This window comes from Apis florea, unplaced genomic scaffold (genome assembly GCF_048593485.1).
Source record: "Apis florea isolate Af1SG1 unplaced genomic scaffold, ASM4859348v1 contig_3496_pilon, whole genome shotgun sequence".
In the NCBI taxonomy this organism is placed as follows: domain Eukaryota; kingdom Metazoa; phylum Arthropoda; class Insecta; order Hymenoptera; family Apidae; genus Apis; species Apis florea.
Window position 1 is genome coordinate 5,396,168 of NW_028256773.1, and position 20,401 is coordinate 5,416,568.

At 34.1% G+C, this 20,401-nt stretch overlaps 1 protein-coding gene and 1 long non-coding RNA gene across 13 annotated transcripts in view; one reads left to right on the forward strand and one right to left on the reverse strand.

Annotated features, from left to right (window-relative positions):
• LOC147656818 (furin-like) overlaps positions 1 to 20,401 on the forward strand; it is a 292,983-nt gene that overhangs the window by 30,623 nt on the left and 241,959 nt on the right. The gene's annotated exons all lie outside the window — the stretch shown is intronic.
• Positions 3,678 to 5,331, reverse strand: LOC147656820 (uncharacterized). The gene is made up of 2 exons (XR_015293695.1): positions 4,656 to 5,331; positions 3,678 to 3,953 (listed from the first exon to the last, which is right to left on the reverse strand). It is a non-coding gene; the product is annotated as an uncharacterized LOC147656820 (long non-coding RNA).

Genomic DNA, 20,401 nt, shown 5'->3' on the forward strand with positions numbered 1-20,401 from the left:
CGTACTTCGCCATAGAAAAGTCAACATTTCGTTATATATATATATCTATATAGATTCTAAAACATATGCATCCATGAATAATTCAAATATGATGGAATATTCATAATTTATTAAATTGTGAACTTTATACACGCTAGAAATTGTTTGTATTATGCATAAACCGTATATAATACACAAAATGTATTGTATAGAATATTTTAATGATGAGACAATCGAATAATAGAGATATTGGTCAATAATAAATTTTATAATGGAATATATTTCAAGATACAATATTGATACTAATTAATCGTTTGTACTCTAAGGAAATATCATTATCGCTTTGATAATCTCAATATAAATCCATTAAGAATCAATAACAATATTATTGGTTAATATATCATTGAAAAATGTGAATAAAATAATGATAGAAAAAAGAGAGCACACTTAAATTCATGTATATTCTTTTCTATAATTACCAAGACAATTTATATCATAAAATATATTTAATTTATAAAATAATCCGTTGCGTACAAATTAAAAAGATATAACATCATATTTAATTGCACAAATACTTTCATTCTTTTATTTTATAAAATTGAATTATTTCGTTAGTTAGTTCTTTTAATTCTTTATTTGTATGAATGACGTCACTAGTTCGCTAACCACACATGATGCACGCTACTTTCTCCCATTCTCTTCATGGAGAATATTTTTCTGGCAACCGTATCGTGAAAATACATAGATTCCGTACATAAATTATTTTAACGGGTTGCACGTTCGAAGTTTCGTTTAAATTTTCTCACGAAACACTGCATTGCGTTATTTTGATATATTATCACCAGTTGGAACTTCCGTGTCGTTTAAATCTTTCAAAAACCGATAAGTTCGGATGTCACGAATTATCGTTACTCAGTTGCATTCGTTGTATTTATCAGTGAAAGTTCAAGAGAACATGATTAAATGTAGCAATATATATATATATACAAACTGCATGTAACGTACACATCTTAAACTTTGCATAAGCGTTTAACCTATAACATTAAAAATTTATCATGATTCGTGCCATTTAAATCGATCGATTTTTTGATATCTTCAGAATTATTTCGAGAAAAAATTAATATTTTCGATAAAATTATATCTTTTTAAATATATCGGTTAAATTAAATTTCTTAGTGGAATTATTAGAATCTTATAATTTGATATTAGTAATTCTCGAATATTCAAAGATACTTGTCTTTCATCCGAATAGGACTCTGTCATTTCGTTCTCAATTATATCTTCTACAGGATTGCACGAAGTCTTTGACATGTATTATTCATGGTTGAAAAAGTCACTAGAGAATACATATGGAAAAATTAACCTATCAGGCCAAGTGACTTATTTCTAACTATTAACAAAAGATGTCACCACTCGTTTCTTCCGTTCCGTAGAAACTTGATTACTTTTGAAACACATCAAGCATCATCCGTTTAACAAAATAACCTAGCACAAACGTCGAAATTGCTTCTAAGCGTAATTCTCAGTTTCGTGTCACTAACAACACCGGTTCATTCGTTTGCTCAACCAGATTCATTAAGGTTTAAACGATCGTCAATTTTATCTCTGCTCGTATACATACATAACGCAGTAACAGAGATTCTCGACTTCACGGTTTCTCTTTGACGCGATCGTAAATCTTGGCTATCGTGGAGGCAAGTGTCGTTATTACGACAGGTGCGTCAAATTTACTCGGTGCTTAAAATCTGGCTGTTAAATCAACGGTATGTACATACCTGACACGCGAAGCATTACAATTTGTAAACGAGTTTAGCGCCGACTGATCTTCTGACGGTGGATAAATGCGCGTATATGGAATTTACTAAATCGTTCTCTCGACCGTGGTTATAAACTTGCCATGTGTTGTTTAGCCGGTTGGTTTTGTCGGTTTTACATGGTGCTTGAACACAGGATTATCGAAATGAATTATTATTCAAATTATTTGAATAAAATTTTTAATTCACTTTTTATTTATTGTATTTTAATTTTCGAGAAAGTTAAACTATTTCAATATCCGTTATTTTATTTGATTTTGCTTAACTTGTTACCATCAAATAAATTCTTGTTGTTCAAATACTTATATTTTTGCAATTAATTTTTATTAATTATGAATAAGTTTATATTTTTAGAACAAATTATAACAATTTATTACTTGATTTCTTTAAAAAAATATAAAAATGTTTTCCTGCTACGATATGATTTTTCTGTATTTTTGAAATTAGCATAAATATATTATGATATAATAGTTGCGTTATATTTGAATATCGTAGTATTTTGTTTACGAGATGAATTATATAAAATAATAAAATTTGAATAACTTTGGCTACATACATTTTGATTTTTTTTTTACTGTTATTATTAAATTTACATAATTTGCATAATTATTTCTCAATTATTTCAATTGGAAATAATTAATTTAGATTTATATTGTCTGTATATTATTTCAGCTGTTTTGAAGGTTATGTTTCTCTGAAATTTCGATAACATTAATATCCATATACATTTTCTCTCGCTTTATTTACAATAAAATCTTATTTCATCGTATCATTGACAAATTTCATAAAGGTATTGTCACCTTTTCTTTTTCTTTTTTTTTTCTTTTTTTTTTTTTTTAAACAGAATTCATATTACATATTTAATTTCATATTTTATAATAGAAACGATATTTCAACGGTACAAAATTGTGAAAGAAAATAAGTGAAATTTATTTTTAACCGTTTTTCAACGTGGCAAGTGAAATAGTAAAGGCACTTTTAGCACGTACACACTCCTTAATTACGGAATTTTACATTTACCCCGTAAAACGCAATTGATTTTTTCGAGGTGGAACGCCAGAATGAATTGCATACCATTTGTTAACGATCTGTTATCGATTTATCGGTAGCCACCCTTTTAACTCTCCTCTTCTACGAAATTTTGTTCGTGCACGTACACTTTACACACACACACACACACACACACACACACACACACACACACACACACACACACACACACACACACACACACACACACACACACACACACACACACACACACACACCATCGTGCACGTTTGCAAAAGTGCCATTTTTAGTTCCATATAGCGCAGCACAAATTGCAACATACTTATTGCTTTTTCTCCTCTCCAACAATTACAATCTCTTTCACAGACACGTAGCTACCCGCGATACATTATGCAACACTAGAATAATAATTGCGCGCAAATTATAATGGCGATATATGTGCACAGCGTTGAGCAATCTATACTTATCGAGTCCATAGTGGCCAGGCTATCTGCGTATATGGACTATCTTGTAATGATATTTTTAGTTTAATTTGGAAAATAAGTATTGTAAAAACTTATTATAAAAAACTTATATCAAGTTTTCAAAAGTAATTTGAAAAAAGACAATGGAAATTATAGATACAGGGTGTAATTATTATACGATAACATTCGACATATTTGAAGAAGGATTTTGGAAGCAGATTGAAATAATAACTTAAACCGCGTTAACAACTTGATAAATAAGCCTCAACCGACATTTTTGCATCACCAATTTTTACATTTGTATTGACCGCTCGAAACGAATGTTTCGCGGATAAACACATCACGGATATAAATCGTAAAAGTAAATTTGAAACGAACATTTTTAATTTGGTAATAATAATTCTAAATGTTAATTTCACGCGATGAGCGTATATTTCAATTTGGTATACACATTACAATAATATAGATATAAAACACGATAAAAAACATAATTATAATTGGCAATCCTCCTCTATCCCTTTACACCACGTTGCTTTCTCCCGTGTTTTCTCTTTTGTTCGAAACGCGTGCTTCTCGTTTATATGCATACGAGCAAGCTTCGCCCGCTGCTTTCATACAGCGCCCCACTCTTCGAAAACGTGTAAACGCGATGAAATGGGCCCCGCAATTACCGGTTTCCTGCAATCTGAATCATGGTTTTTACACACCGATGCTTCTTGTTCGATCGCTACGTACGTGCGCCTCTCGTGCACGTGCATCGCTTTATTAATTTACACCGATAACCAATTTTTTTTCAATCTTCCGCGATTCAATCTTCATTTTCATTTTTTTAAAGAAAGGAAATCGTTGGGATTAATCATAATTTCAACGGAAAGAAAATTAATGACTTTATCCGCGTTACATAATAACATTAATAATATCCACGTGATGTGTACAGGCTTATCTTGATTTCTTATTGTGATTTTTTTTTTTTTTTTTTTCGAACTAAAATAAATCGTTTTATTTCTCGAACGTTAATAGTTTTCACTCGACTAATGGAAATCGAAGGATTTATTACAACGGGAATCGAGTTGATCGGAAAAATTTCAATGAAAAATTATATATCGTCGCGACGCGATACGCGATTTCTCGAGTCGAACATGATTCACGATTTTTGACGTAGCAAAGGAATTCACGCTCCCGGGAACACAGAGCAGCAGGTAAGGGAACGAACGGGTATAATCTCGTCTCTTGATAAAATACGGCTCGCCGAGCTCGTGAAATTCGTATACGAAAAGTGTATAAAAGATTTGGTTCGTGGTGCTCGTTCACCGTGACCCATAACAGCATCTGCCTTGTTGGACGGATACCAACCGAACGTGATAGGATTCAAAATATAACTATTTACCGGTGAATTGCCATCGCAACTTGATCTTTTTCTTTCTCTCTCTGATGCGTTTCCATTGCGAGGTGATGAGCACGGAATGATTATCGACGACATTCATGTCGTCACACGAATCTTATTGACATTATAAGCGAGTAATTATCATTCTAGAATAACTCCGTGTAACTCCACCGCGAGCGAATTGGAACGAAGAGTTGTGTTGGGTGTTCCAAGGCGAGTAGTGGGGGTAAACCACGTGCCTCCTGGCCGAGTAAGAAAGAAGGGGAAAGAGAGAGAGAGAGAGGTGAGGTTGAGTCGTATAAAATAAAAGGAGAAGGTGGAAAGAAACGGGAGAGATAAGGGAAGAGAAAAAAAGTGGAAGAGGAGAGAGAAACGAGAACGAGGAAAAGAAATAGGGGGACATGGAAGATAGAAAGAGAAAGGAGGAGGAGGAAAGAAGAAAGATTATCCTTGGTGGTTCCTTACGGAGCTTACGAAATAACACACCGTATACAGTTGTTGAGGAGTACGGTGTACTCTTGCTCGGTTAGCTGCAATTTAAAACGCGTGCACGCAAACTGACAACGGGGACTGTTTTGAATAATGGAAAGCAATAGAAAACGAGAACACACCCAGGAATCGTCGATTGTATGGAAGTCAATTTTCTGATAAACCGGTTATCGGAGCATCGTGTTTGCACTTCTCCAGGATAAATTATACTTGCTCGTGAAACCACGGTTTATTGTTACAAGGGGGTAATAAACGTTGGGATAATTGCGATTGGTGTTGATGGTATCTACTTTTATTTGGAATCAATTAGCCACTTACTCGATCAAACAAGCAGTTCCTTTGCCAAAGAGTTTGCGATACGATGTTTCATCGATTTATTCTCGTTTCTTAATGATATCAACGTGTTTGTATTGGAAATAAACTCTTTTTTTTTTTTTTTTTTTTTTTTTAAGAGTGAGAAATGTCATCAATAAATGTAAATTGGAATATTTCTATAAAGAATCGCGAAATTTTGAGTAAATAGAAAGAATTAGCTGCTCGATATATTGTTTTCTATTAGAAGTATTAGGAATTACGTTTGTACGATCTTTTTTCATTTTGACCCATTATTTATTATTTCCGAAAAGGATTCTGTACCAGATATTAGAATGAAAGCGAAGATTTGCGAGAAAGTAGGAATTAATGAGTCATCTGGTTGCAATCGTTCGAGACTAGTCAAATATATTCAAAGTTAGAATTAAGGAAATTTTGGCAAGTACTTGTGCCAGATGTTCCATATAATTTCCAGTCACATCTACATGATACACGTACTAAATATATCGATTCTAAATAAATCTAGCTTATAGGTGAAAATTCGAGGATTATTCTTTATCGACCAATTGAATGATAATGACAATAAAAATTATCGATATGATCAATATACGTTTCACATTTGTTATCACATATCTCATTGCCACGCAACCGTCTATTTCCTAGTTTAGAAATCATCATAAATATATATATATATTTTTGAATCTAAGAATAAATTTATCCATAACTCGTGAATAATTTAAAGAAATCGTTTTATTTACGATGACTTTTATGGAATATGACTTTCTCTTATTGTATTCCATGTACGATTGAAATAATGGGAAATTACATAAATTTTTAAATTAACATTAATTTTATTATTTAGTTAAAAAAATTTTTTAGAGGATTACACACACAGTTTCCAAAAATGAAATGGAAATTTCTCAAGTAATTTTCCTTTCGTTACGAATTTTTTGACGAATCAACCAACAAAAAACACTGACCAATCACGTGGAGCGCGTGGCTTAGTGGAGCCGCGTCATTAGCCAGTGTGCCGCCGACCGAGCACAAGTCCAAACAACAAACGAGTCCAAGCAACATATCTCGAAGAAAATTTCTTAAATATTATATTTATTTATTTATTCATCGTTCGTATTCATAATTTTTTATCCATGAAAATATTTAATTATACTCAACACACTTTCTTCGAGATACGTTGCTCAAATTTGTTCGTTGTGCTCATCGGCAGCACATAGCCAACGCTACGCTGTCGCGGCTACGCGCTCCGTGATTGGCCAGTGTTATTTTTCTTAATAACTCGTCAACAAAGCCTGAACGAAAATTTGTGCAAAGGAGAACGTTGCTTGAAATCTCCTTCCAGATACGAATCTCCAATATTTTTTTTAATCCACGAATTTCACGTTGAACATTTCCGATATATTCTCGCGATGAACGAATATATAAATAAATAAAAATCATTCGTCATTTCAAAATTAAATATATATATATATATATTTTAGCAATAGAAGATAAAAAAAATGTATCAGGATTAACAAACAATCGAACGTCTCTGCGCGTGATTATAGATATTATCCGATAATAAACGATTACAGGGAATAAATAACAATATGGAGGAAAAGTTTGCCGGAAACAATAAGGGTCGTATGTGCGTCTGCCACATGTCGATAACATAATCTGATTAATGTCCACGCATTAGTCGTTACCACGTAGTAGCATTACGTGATTTCATAACTAGTAGCTGCGTCAGTTGTCGCTTTTCTCTTCGTCCATTAATCAATTTATCGTATTTTAACGAATAGGATGACGAATAGGAACGAATAACAAGTAAGCTCGATTTTTCTTTTTTTTTTTTTTTTTTCTACTTCCTTCTCTCTCCCCCCCTCCCCCGTGATTGTTATTAATTACTTTTTTTTATTAAATAAGAAGTACTTTTCTTATTAAATAAGAAATCTCCAATTATAATACAATTTTTATTGGAATTTTAGTTATTATTATGGATGTGATTTCTCAGCTGAGATTTGTCACAATTGTTTTTGGAAAATTTCACATCTTCGTGAACAACAAGGAATATCCAAGTGGATTGTTATTAATTAATAGCGTTATCAAGATCAGATGGCACGAAAAGTGACCTCACAATCATTAGTTTTTATATTTCTAATTAATTAAATAAGAAAATTACGTGGAATTTAAATTATTATTATGGATTTCGAGATTTATTTGTTTTTGGAAAATTGAAAACACCTATTCGTGGACAACAAAGAATATCCACGTGTTATTTTTTTTATTATTATATTGTTATTAATTAAATAAGAAATTTCCAATTATAATACAATTTTTACGTGGAATTTAAATTATTATCATGGATTCCGAGCTGAGATTTGTCACAATTGTTTTTGGAAAATTTCACATCTTCACGAACAACAAGGAATATCCACGCGGATAAATTTTAAGAAAGATATTAAACGGAGGACCGCTTTGTTGCCCGCTCACTTTTCACTAAGTTAATTCGCTGGATTTATACGACGCGAAAGTGGTGTTATTCATAGGAACATCCGAATATATATTTCGTACTTTCCAGCGAGGGCATGAACCGTGTGCACTAATTTCCTTAATAACAATATACGTTATATCTCGCATAATTTAACTTGTACTATACAGTTTTTGCTTATAAACACGGCCGGCAACGATATTATTCGTTAAAAGCATATTAACATGCATTCACGATGGGGGAATGGCTCGATCTATAACTTTCGATTCAACGAAAAATTCGAACGAGTTCATTTCGAAACTAACGTAGATGAAATAGCAGTAGCGAGAAAGCAACTTTTATTTAAAAAAATATATATTCTATACAATGGTCGAACCAAAAAAAAAAAAGGTGATTAGGAAATTGCTGGTGGATTTGCTTTACAAACGAAGCAATCGTTTTTAAGATAGCATTAGAATAAAAATGCAAAAAATGTGAAACAATGTTAGAAATTCGAAATGAAGATCACGTTAATTTTATCTTGGTTTTTAAGCTTGACCTGCAATATCCAGTTGGAAATTTTAATTCTTCTCGACACGATGTTTCTTCTCTGATATAATCGTTGGAAACATCGGTGTTATTACATTTGGAATCCGATTCGACGAGAGAACAAAGAATTTTTGACAAAAGGCTGACATTACGAGTTAACATATTGAAGCTGGAATAGGCGCGGAACAATGCAGATCCTGCAGCGTAATATTCAATACAAACCGTGTCAGGCTGTAGAGAGATCTTCTGTACAGGATCTCGGGAAGATCCGAAACAAAAGACACTAGTCCTGTCAGATGTAGTGTAGAAGCAATATCAGACGCTCTCAACGCTACAAAGGAAACAACTTACAATCGCGAACTAGAATTGGAACAGATTTGAAATTGTACTTATATATATATATATATATATATATATATATATATATATATATAACGGTAGCAGACGACGATTTTATACATGTCGAAACACTTTATTTATCGGCAGACTTGTACTTGTAATCAATTGTTTAATGCAATCGACTTTGAATCGTATTTTCGTCTCGATTTATTATGCGCGAATGTATAATAACCCAGGTGCGCGACCCAGTCGATAAATATCCTGTTTATTGGCAGCCTATTAATCCTCGGGTTAATAATCAAAATTTTCTCCGATTTTTAATTTCTTAAGCGATTCTTCAATCTTTATACGAAATCGAAACTTTGCTCGAAGGAAAAATAACAAGTGTAAGATATAAGAAAAGCTAAATAATGATATTTCGTAGAGAAATGATATTTCCACTCTATCTAGATTCAACACTTGCGTTAAAATTTAGGTTAGAAACGAATTCTAAAATTCTTCACCAATTAAATATAATCGCGGAATATTATTTAACGTTCACCAAAATACGTTCAAAAATTTCTTATTATTCGTCATTGTCGTCCACTGGTCGTTGTGGGCGACATATTAATAAAGTTAAATAATTATTTTTCCAATTATAGAATTGTCTAACAGGATCTTTAACTTAACGATATTTCGTAGAGAAATGATATTTCCAGTCTGTCTAGATTCAACAAAATTTAGGTTATTATTAAAATTTAGGTTATATTAAATTTAGGTTAAAAACGAATTCTAAAATATTATTTAACGAAAAAAGGTTAAAAAATTTCTTATCGTCATTGTCGTCCCTTCACAACTCGTCGCGCAAAACTTTTCATTTTATAGGTTAGGTCGCAATATGTGCGCAACATGGCAGCCAGCAATATGATTTGTATCCAAGTATTCGTAAATCATGCCGCTAACCGTATCGTTTCATTCAGTTGGTTGCCAAGTGTGTCCTGTACAGGAAAGGGACATTTGTGCGTGATGTAGTGAAACGTGTAAAGAAATGCGGGCCGAGGAAGGAAGCTTTAGGTAGCCGTGCATCGATGCCATAATCTTCGAGGGCTGTGAATCGGTGCCAAGGCTCGCATAAATTTGTCGGATGGAATGGGTTTAGAAGAAGTCGTGTGCCTCTCTCGTCTCCTTCTCGTCCACTCTTTCTCTTCCATTTGTTCTTTCCGCCGTTTCCGAGCTTCTCACATCTCTGCAATTCATCTTATCGATTTCGAAATTTTCAAGAGCCGATGCTTCGTCTTCTTTTCGTAATGTTTTCGTGTGTGTGTGTTTTTTTTTTTTTTTGCTTCGTGAGAAATTGTGGGAGTAGAAATTACTATGGAATTCGATTTGAAAAATTAATTCATCAAACGGGAAAAAAGTTGTTGGAAGAAAATAATAAAAGATCGCTTTTTTTTTCAACCGAGCCTGTAATGAGAAGTTAAACAATATGTCTCGTAGAGACAAGCGGCAGCCATCGAGAGATATAAAAATGATTGAATATTTTCTGGGGTCTATTATAAAAGCATTATATTATACAGATTTAATATTATAGCCTTCTTTATTGTGAATTGTAGTTTTTGTCGATTTGTTTTATTAGTGTGTTTGGTTAACGAATAATTTAAAATTTAAAAAAGAAAGCTGCAAACAGCAAATGAAAGATACAAAGGCAGAATAAAAGAAAAAGTACGTAAGAGGAGGGAACATATTAATCGTGTAAATCCCGCAATAAACGGTACTCAAGTCCTCGAAATCTCTCTCTCGAAACGCGTTACAACGTGATTTAATCCAATAATCGAAGTATCTCCGCTCGTCGAGAAGCAATCACGCGATATGGGATCGCGCGAGGCGATTCTTTCTCCCGTAGGGTAATGACCGCGACACGGATAACGAACGAAATCGATCCATCGGAATTACAGCGGAGCCTGGCCCGTTCTCAATTTACCGTAATGGTTTTGATCACCGATACTCGATCACGATAGAAACTTATAACCGGCACCGATATTCGTAATTGCGCGCGTAAACCGTCCCTGCGGGATGTCGCGAACCTGTGTCGTCGACCAGATGCCGAATAAAACGGTTGGCTCAACCGTTTTGATAATCGGCCTTTTTGCTCCGTGTCGCCTAGAAGCAAACGAGCGGAGCAATTTGCGATTTCTTCCTCCGTTAAGCTCCAAATGATTTTCTTTAACGATCGACCATTCCTTTTCCGAATGCTATGGTGCTAGCTCCAGACGGAACTACGTTTCCTCAATCCTTACAGATTTTTCTTCTTGCTTTTATTCATGGATCTGTTTCTGATGTGGTGGTATTCTTAGAAATTTACTGTTGAAAGCTTGAAATTTTGTCTACCATTGAGTGCGCGGAATACGATAATTCGGGAAATTGAACTTCGTAACAAATCGGAAGGATTCGGCCAAGATCGAGATAACTTTCGTAGGCTCGACTAACTTCGGATGAGCTCGGCAGTAGTCGGTCATGATCGGTTCGAGAGCTCGAAGTCTGTTGAAGCTTTTAAGTAGTTTTAAACGCCATGGCGTTTGACTGTGTACTTCGCGAGTTCTTTTTATGCAAAGAATTAAAAATTTACATTATACGGTGCAGTTTTTCTATTATAAAAGTAACCATGTTCGTAATTACTTGATATTTCATTATCGAAGAAGCGATTTATTCCTTTTCGATTATTTCCTTTTCACAAGATAGTGAATACTAATGAATTTTAACGAGAATAACATTATTACCGATAAACATTGCACATTTTGTGTAAACAGAGTGACAAATGCGGCATAAATTTGGTTAGATCCTGAATGTAATTTTTGGAAGCGTAAATGTTACACATTTCGACCGGTAATTGTTGGAAATTATTGCCACGGGATTCATCCGACCCGGAATCCACGAGAATGCGATGTACGGGACACGAAAAGCGTCTCTAAATGCTCGTTTGGCTATTTAACTCGTTTGCCAACAAAATTGCAAATTTGACTGCGGGAACAACGGACGGAAATGGAAAATACCGAAACGATTTTCGACACGCGGAATAATATTTTCTACCGTGGACACAAGAGTGTATATTTCAAAAACTCTAAATTCTAAAAATTTTGAAAAATTTGGGCTGCCTTGGGGAAATGAAAAATGAAAATTGACAAAAGGTGAATGGAAAGCAATTTTTTTGTAATTATTTTCACCTTCTCTTGAGAAATGTGTTATACGTGTCATGTTTAAAATGTTGCATTGAATTTTGTATGCGGTTATTCATTCAAATCATATCCAACATACGGATGTTCATGAACGTCAAATTATTTTAAAATTAATTTATTAATAACATGATAGTAGTTAGTGATATTTCTATATAAGTTTGGCGAATATAACTCATCCATTAATTATTACGCTCTTAATATCATTAATTTTTTCAATTATCTTTAAATATATTCATATTTTTTTCCAATTTCAAAGCAAATTCAAACCACATCACTCCACTAATTTTAAGACTTTTCCAACTTTAAACAAGGCGCTATTATGAATGCACGTTCTTCATTTCGGAGAAAACCATTTCATCGTCAATCGTAACTACCGCTACAATCACGGTTAAACGAAACCCTTTCGACGTTCAGAGAGTGTCAAGGTAATCGTCAATGTCGACTCGCAATAGCTCGGCTGCTTTGTACGCGCAATCAGGGGGACTTGGTTGTATGCTTGTACTTAGGCGTGAGATCGCAGGTAACTGGCATAACTGTCTCTACCGTAGTCCCGGATAATCAACGCGTTCGTGATCGCAGCCGCGTAGAATCGTGTATACATAAAGGGTGCGGGTCTGTCCAGCATTCCAAGTTACATAGATGGATGGATTTAACGCGGCACATATTCGAGGGGTGTTAAGGGTATCCGTGCGAATTCCAAGTTGGCCAAACGATAATCTACGTAATCTCGACATTTGTCCTCGTGGCCAGACACGCTTCTCGCACGATCGTAACATCGTTATTTTTTTTTTCGATAAAATAATTAGTTTTGCCTATCCTGTTTTTATTTCTTAAATGTGTAATTATAATGGTGATTGGCTTTTCAACATTTCGTAAGAAAAATATAATAAAAAATGCGATTTGAATGTTTGAAACGTGAAGAAACAGAAGTGGTAAGTAATTAAAATAATTAATAAATAAATGAATGATTAAAGTATTAGGTATTGAAAGTATTTATTAGTAGTCACGTGGCGTTATTATTGCGTCATCCTAGTGTTAATAGGAACAAATTTGAGAGAATAAAATGAATATATCAAAGATCTTGATTCATAAATTTAATAAATTATGTCCCTTACGTCGTATATCTCGATATTATTTGGCTTAACGAGAATTTTCCACCAAAGTTTCCGATACAAACGTTACTCGAATTATTTCGAACGAAATATTTCACGCTTCTGCGACGTTTCGCAAAGTCGTTTATTAGCCGACCTGTAATCGATCTCCTCCCTTTCGACTTTTACGCGATCGAGATATGGCTTAATGAAATTCGAAAAATTTATACGTATTATAGATATTTCTATAGGTTTTATCGGACAACAAATTTTTGTATATCCAAGCGAAATTTATTTTTCCTATTTAACTCTTGTATCAATATTAATATTTTTTTTTTACCAATATTTTTCAACCTTTTTCGACCAATAATATTCGATCTAAATTTATCGTTGCCGATTTGAAGTTACAGATATCCAACGTCCCCCTCTCTCTTGTTTTTTTTATTTCTCTCGTTTACTTCTTGTCCTCCGCTCTCATAATATCGGAATCCCATAAATCGATTGGACAGTTTGAAAGTTTCGTCGGCTATATCCGATCTTCTTATTTGATTCGACAGGAATTTGAGCCCTAACTAGGCCATATTCTTTACTTTTTCATACCTTGTCCGATCTTTGACATCTATAAAAGTGAATCCCTCGATTTTTAAACCAAAGACGGCTCAATTTTTCACATATATATATATATATATACTCGATTTCCACGAGAAATAATAAATAACCGTCGATGAGATAAAATATCTTTAAAAAAATTCCTCCAATATTTTCACCTTCTTTCCCCCTTCGATTCCCGTTTTTCGTTAAACGTTAATCTTGCTCATCCGCAAGAATATCAAATCCAAAGTATTTCCAATATTACGCAACAAGTTACGACATTTGCACATCGTATATACACTCCAACAGCACTCTTCTCTCCTTTCCATCGCGCTTTATAGTACCACCCAAGTTTTCGAGTTGCAATCGAGTTTTGCGGCCGAGAGGGGATCGCAGACGCGGTTTTAAGCACGAGGTCGGAAAGTTGAGCCGGAAGTAGCGCGGATGTTGCCATTCCTCGAATTTTCCGGCCCGCGTATCTTCGCCGATATAAAGCAAAAATTCATTTCCGTGCGTCGATTCGTTATTTCGTCGATACAGTTTTGCCAAATGTATCCTCCTCATCTTCGCTATTTCCATTGCGGTTTCTTTTTTTATTTTTTTAAGAATTTGTCGCATCCCCATCGAGGGAAATTTTTTTGACGTTAGAATTTAAATAAGGAATTAATTCGTAAAATTTGAAACCGTTAAACGTTTTCACGATTAAATTAATTATATGAAAATTGAAAATTTGTTTTATTTCTTACTTTCGTTTAAAATATAATTCCAACTTTTTATTCCCTCAGAGATAAATTTCGAAGCGTTTTCTTCGAGTTTAATTATTTATTTGTTTTTTACGGATATATTTTTTTTTTATTTTTCAATTTTTAAAATGGTCGGAGAAGGATGTATGTCGTTTAAAAAGGTTTAATTCTTGATCTCAATTTAATCCTTAATAATATTTCGTTACGCCAAGTTGGAACAACTTTAATCCAAGTTAAATGAGAAAATGTAACGAGTTCAAATCTGAATTTGCATTCGTGCATACAATTCACGGTGGAAAATTTAAAATGTAGTCACGAATATTGCTGGAATTACGTTCTATATATGTATATATATTTACCTCGCACAGAGACATCTGTTGTCAGAAATCAACGTTATCATTTATAGCGGATACATCTATTTCTTCGTTTGAAAAAAAGAGAAAGGAGAAAGAAAGAAAAAAAAAACGGATTAAACCGTACGTATTTGCTAAAAGCTCGAAGCAATCGAATTGATGTAGGACACACGACGGGGAAAGAACGCAGAAAAACTTTTTATTTAGCATTTCATCGTAAATCTAGGACAACGAAGATGGTACACCGTTGTCAGGAAATTGACCAGGGGGGATCATGGGATTAGAACGTACGTGGCAGCTTACGGATGCTCGACTACCTTTTTTAGTAATGAAAATTTCACTAGACACGAGTTTTCAAGGAGACGAGCACGTGTTCACGTGTATCGCCGATTCCTTCCAATCGAAATAAACGAAATCGTTTGCTGAAAGAAAAAAAATCAAAAATAGTCGAAACTCGATATGAGGTAAATAAGACTTTAAGATACTGTCACGCGTGAAATTGAAACAATGATTAATATTTGAAAAATACGAGTTATTTAACGAGTTAATATTATTCCATTAATTCCATTAATTCGATCATTCGTTTCTCGATTACTAATTAATCTCTTGCAAAGAATTTTTAATTTATGACGTTTGTAAATTTTTGATCATTAAAACATTAAAACATTATACGTTTTGAAAGACGTTTGACGTAAAACATAACCTTAACTTTTGGTTATGCTATTTAACATTGGTAATTTTTTATTACTTTTCATACCATCATAAAAAACTTATAATACACTTTAAACACGTTACTACATACGAAAATATTTATTTCAACAACGATTGATAAAAGAGACACGGATAACCGATACTGAAAAATCCGTGCGATTTTCTCATCAATCGAATAACGTTTCTCGTAAGCGCGATCGTGCAAAGAAGACGTTATAAGGGAAGCGGCAGAGAAGGAAGGGGTGAAAGTCGTCCGAGATTAGAATCGAGGATCGTGGGATCGACTCGTGGAAGCGCAGCTTGCACTTTGCCCGTGGTGTGCACATCGAGTCGAAGAGCAGGCGCACGATAAAGGCAGATGTATCGATCTGAACTTGCCGGGACTTTCTTTTCTTTCTTTTATTTTCCGCTTTCATTCTTCCTTTACCTTTGTTTCTCTGATTCCATTCTCCGCTTCCTTACTCTTCTCCCTTCTCTCTTTTTTTTTTTTTTTTTTTTTTTTTACTTTTCCTTGATCAGTTCTTCCTTCTCAAGGTATACTCGGGACTTTCTTGCCTCGCAGTTCTTTGCACACATCCCCCCTCCATCTCTCGCCTCGGATCCTTTTCCTCGCGCGTCTACTACTCTACCTTACCGAGCGAGAACTGAAGATTACAGTTTTATTCATTTACCACGTTAACCCCGTGATAAAGGAGTTACTTTGTGCGCTTTACCCGGCATACGCGTGTGCAAACACTTCATTATTTTGCCGAGTACCTTTTCACCTTTCTTTCTTCTCCTCTGATTTGATGGAATGGTATGTATGTCTTGGCCGAGTCCGGTGTCTTGTTCAATTTTGGTGGGAATGGTAATGGAAGAACTGCTTATCGTTCTCAGATTAATATTCCCGTGTTTGAAATCTTTCAAAGATTGTGATATGTATGTACGTACTTACTTTTCGAGATTTATATATATATATATATTTTTTTTTTCTGCCTCGCAGTGCTACAGCGATTGAAAAATAAATCTTAAATTCTATTATTTAACGTTCTGTTTCGAAGGACGTTTTGATGTGTAACGTTTACAACAATATGCGCAATAAAATCACCGTAAAAATTTATCGAAATCGGAATTTGTGTCGCTCCTTTATAAAATCGAGGGAGGGGAAAAAAAAATTAATCTTTCGCGCTACGATAAATCGTCAAAGTTTAACGTTCGATTACATCGATAAAAATCGCAGATGGAACATAAACTCCACGTCAAATTTTTCTTTCGAATCGTGAGATTTCTTTCATCGATCGCGTTCTTTGATTTATTATTATTTTTTCTTTCTTTCTTTATTTTTTATTCTTTTTCATCCAATTCATATTTTCTTCTAGGATGTCACGATCGGATCCGAAAATCTCCGATCGGATCCGAACATAGTCGATCAGATACGGAAATCATCGACTTGATCCGATCTGTTTTTAGAATATTCGATGCATTAAAGTATTACTTTTTCGTGTATATTTTTAACATGTTGTGCAAATGGAAAAAAAAAAAATGGAATGAACGAATAGTGTCAAAAGTGTCAAACAGATACTATGGATATACATATATATATATTGGTGTGTTCAATTGGAACAAATTGGAATATTCGTAGTCAGTTCATAAATATCACAAATTTAAATAAGTCGGTGATATTTTATCTTCGATATTAACAAAACGGTTAATACTATTTTGAAAACATTTTTTTTTGTTTATAAATTAATTGCAATATTTTCGTTCGTGTTCAATAATTTTCGCGTAATTATCATTAATATCGTTCCATATGATATTTATTCAATTTAATACTTTGTAATTATCTGACGTGTACATAATAATCTCCAACATCACGTAAATTTATCACTGAAATTATTGCGATATCTAAATACAGCAGAGAAACCGGAATGTTTGACAAAAAAAAAACAATATTTAATTTAAATACAAGTAATTAAATTTTACTACAATCTTCCGTTTTTAAAAAATCAAAATATCGATCATTGTCACGTCTAATTATTATTTTCTCAATCATACATTTATATATTCTTTACGCATCGTTAAATTAAATTAATTAACTGGATAGATAATTTTTTCCAAAGATACAAAATTTGAAAAAAAGAAATATCCAAGAATATCTCGACAAATTTACAGAACTACTTCAACTTCTGAAGGAAACTAAATCCTCTATACAATTGTGCACCTTGCAACGTATATTACATAACAATCCAATCCAATGAATCGTTCGTTGTTTTTCATCAGACCTCTATCAAACGAAATACATTTTTTCATCTGACTCAAAATGAATTTTTATCCCCTGTCGCCGCATGATCCTCTCCTTTGCCACTTTTCGCCACCGCTAAAAATTAACTCGATTAATCTCGTCCTCGCGCGGAATTCCTATCACAGCGTCGGAGTGCGTAATTCTCGTTCCCGTTCACCGATTCATAAATATGGCCGCGAAGGCGAGATTTTATCTAGAAGTTCTCCCACCCTTTTTAATTGGCGCAGCGGAGATCCTTGGTCAGATAAGAAAACACAAAAGGTTTTTGCGGTAGGTTACGAAAACCGGAAGTTATCGTGCGCGGATCGAAGGGAAAGGGCGAAATTTCACGGTTCCCCGATTCTTGCGTGTGTGTGTGTGTGTGTGTGTGTGTGGATTGCGCGCTTCCCAGTGAATGGTGTTTGCGCGCTGGGTCAAGGAAAACCCGCGTCTCTCTTAATATTTCGAACGAGTTGCGAGCGTTTTCTGGAAAATCTTTTTGTATGGATTGGATATTTATGTTAAAATGAGGGGAATAATCGAGGGCGTTCGAGGATAGCTTCTCTTTTGATCGAATTATAAAAAAATATATATTTTATAAATTTGTGGTTTTCGATTATAAAACATATTTTTTTAATAATTGAGTTTTTTAAAATCTGGAATTACATGCTTCTTTTTTCGTTAACCGTGCACAATTATTGATTCAAGTATTGAATTCAGCTTCGTATCTTGCAATAATTCGTTCGTTGGATTCGCATCGAATAATGTACAATTTTTATTTATTTGTTACATCTCGTAAAAAGCTGTCAAAGTTAAAGCCTCTACGCCTCTCTTGCTGATCCTCGATTTATATTTTAGGTTTAAAAATGTGACAGCCAATTTTTACCATTCCATATATTTACTATTTGCTTCAAGATAATTAAACTCTCTGTTAAAAATAAATCCGAAGAAATACCTCGGACAATTTTATTTAAAAACGTGCCATTCCATTTGGACGATCTCTCTTAAAATAAAAAGATCCCAAAGCACTCGATTCATATTTTATATATAACAATCAATTTGCACAATCCCTTCGTTCAAGCTAATTAGAACTTTTGTACTAGAAACAAAGAAGGAGAAGATGCGATTTACATTTCATTTCAAAAAAAACGTGGCTCTCGTTTTGGACGATCCTGTACTCGCGATTCGGTCCGCTGCGTTTTCTGAAAAACCATTTTCGTTCAAGGAGCCCCGTTACGTTCATTGCGCCCAACTTTTCCTTCCGTTCGCCACCGGAAGTAGGCCGCTTCTCGAGGCAATTCCGCCGCATCCACCGTTTTATAGGTTCCAGCTTTGATTCCGAGTTTCGTGGGGGGGAAGTTAAAGAGGGATGGCGGTTAAGATTATTCTCCGGCTTTCTCGATGCTTTTCAGAAGGTGGTGGCGGAAACGGAAGTCTCTCTCTCTCTCTCTTTCTAAGCGGTGGTTACTTTGTCGTCGCGAATTTTTACGAATACAGGAATTTCTTTGGTACGTACTCTGTCCAGTTTCTATGCGTTGCGTCAGATCGAACTGTTTTCGAGTTGTCTTAGAAATTTTAGTTTTGGATAAATTCGATTTTTGGAATTTTCTCGTGTCGAGTATTTAATTTAATGTAATTGTTTTGTTAAGATTCTTGTTTACTAATCTTTTTAGAAGATTTATTGTCTCATTTTAAATCTAAACATACTGGTGGAAGGAATGCGGGTCTGATTGGTTAATTTGAAAGGAAGTGCTTATATATTAATCCAAAATGATAATTTGTATTTGAACCTCGATGCATTAGCTTACTCATAGAATCCAGAAAATTCTAACGTATATAAAAATGTTATTTCTCATATGTGTTAAAGTTAATTACGAATTGCAAAGACAGTTTAATTTATAAATGTAATTTTGTATTCGAGTAGTTGAGATAATTAACAGTTTCGAAAATATTTCAGCTTCCAGTCTTGGACGGTTATCCTATAACGTAATTTCACCAATGAAAATAATATTTTCGTTTCTGAGTATTAGAATTGTGACTCTTCTACTTTTATGTAGCGTGTGGTGTCCAGTTTGTCAACAAAGCGTCTGAGGTGGGGATAAATGGTCCTAGCGAAGGACAACCCCTCTTGCCCCTGTGCCGTCCCGCGAGACTTTTTTTCAGCAGTGACCAGTACACGTTTCTAGACGACTATAATATTTGAAAAGATCGCTCAACGAACGTTTGGAATCGTAACTCCAAGCAAGTTATTAGAAAAATATCCAAAACGACGATCTGTATCGAAACTTACGCATTGATGGAGGCATTAGAATCCAAAGAATTGTAACGTATCGATATGAATATAAAAATTTTCTCATAATACGTATAGGCTAATTATAGTTTAATATATATTATGTAATTTTATATTCGAATAATTGAAATAATAATAATTAACAGTTTCGAAAATATTTCAACTTCCAGTCTTGGACGGTTATCCTATAACTTCACCAATGAAAATAATATTTTCGTTTCTGAGTATAAGAATTGTGGCCCTTCTACTTTTATGTAGCGTGTGGTGTCAGGTTTGTCAACAAAGCGTCTGAGGTGGGGATAAATGATCCTAGCGAAGGACAACTCCTCTTGCTCCTCTGCCGTC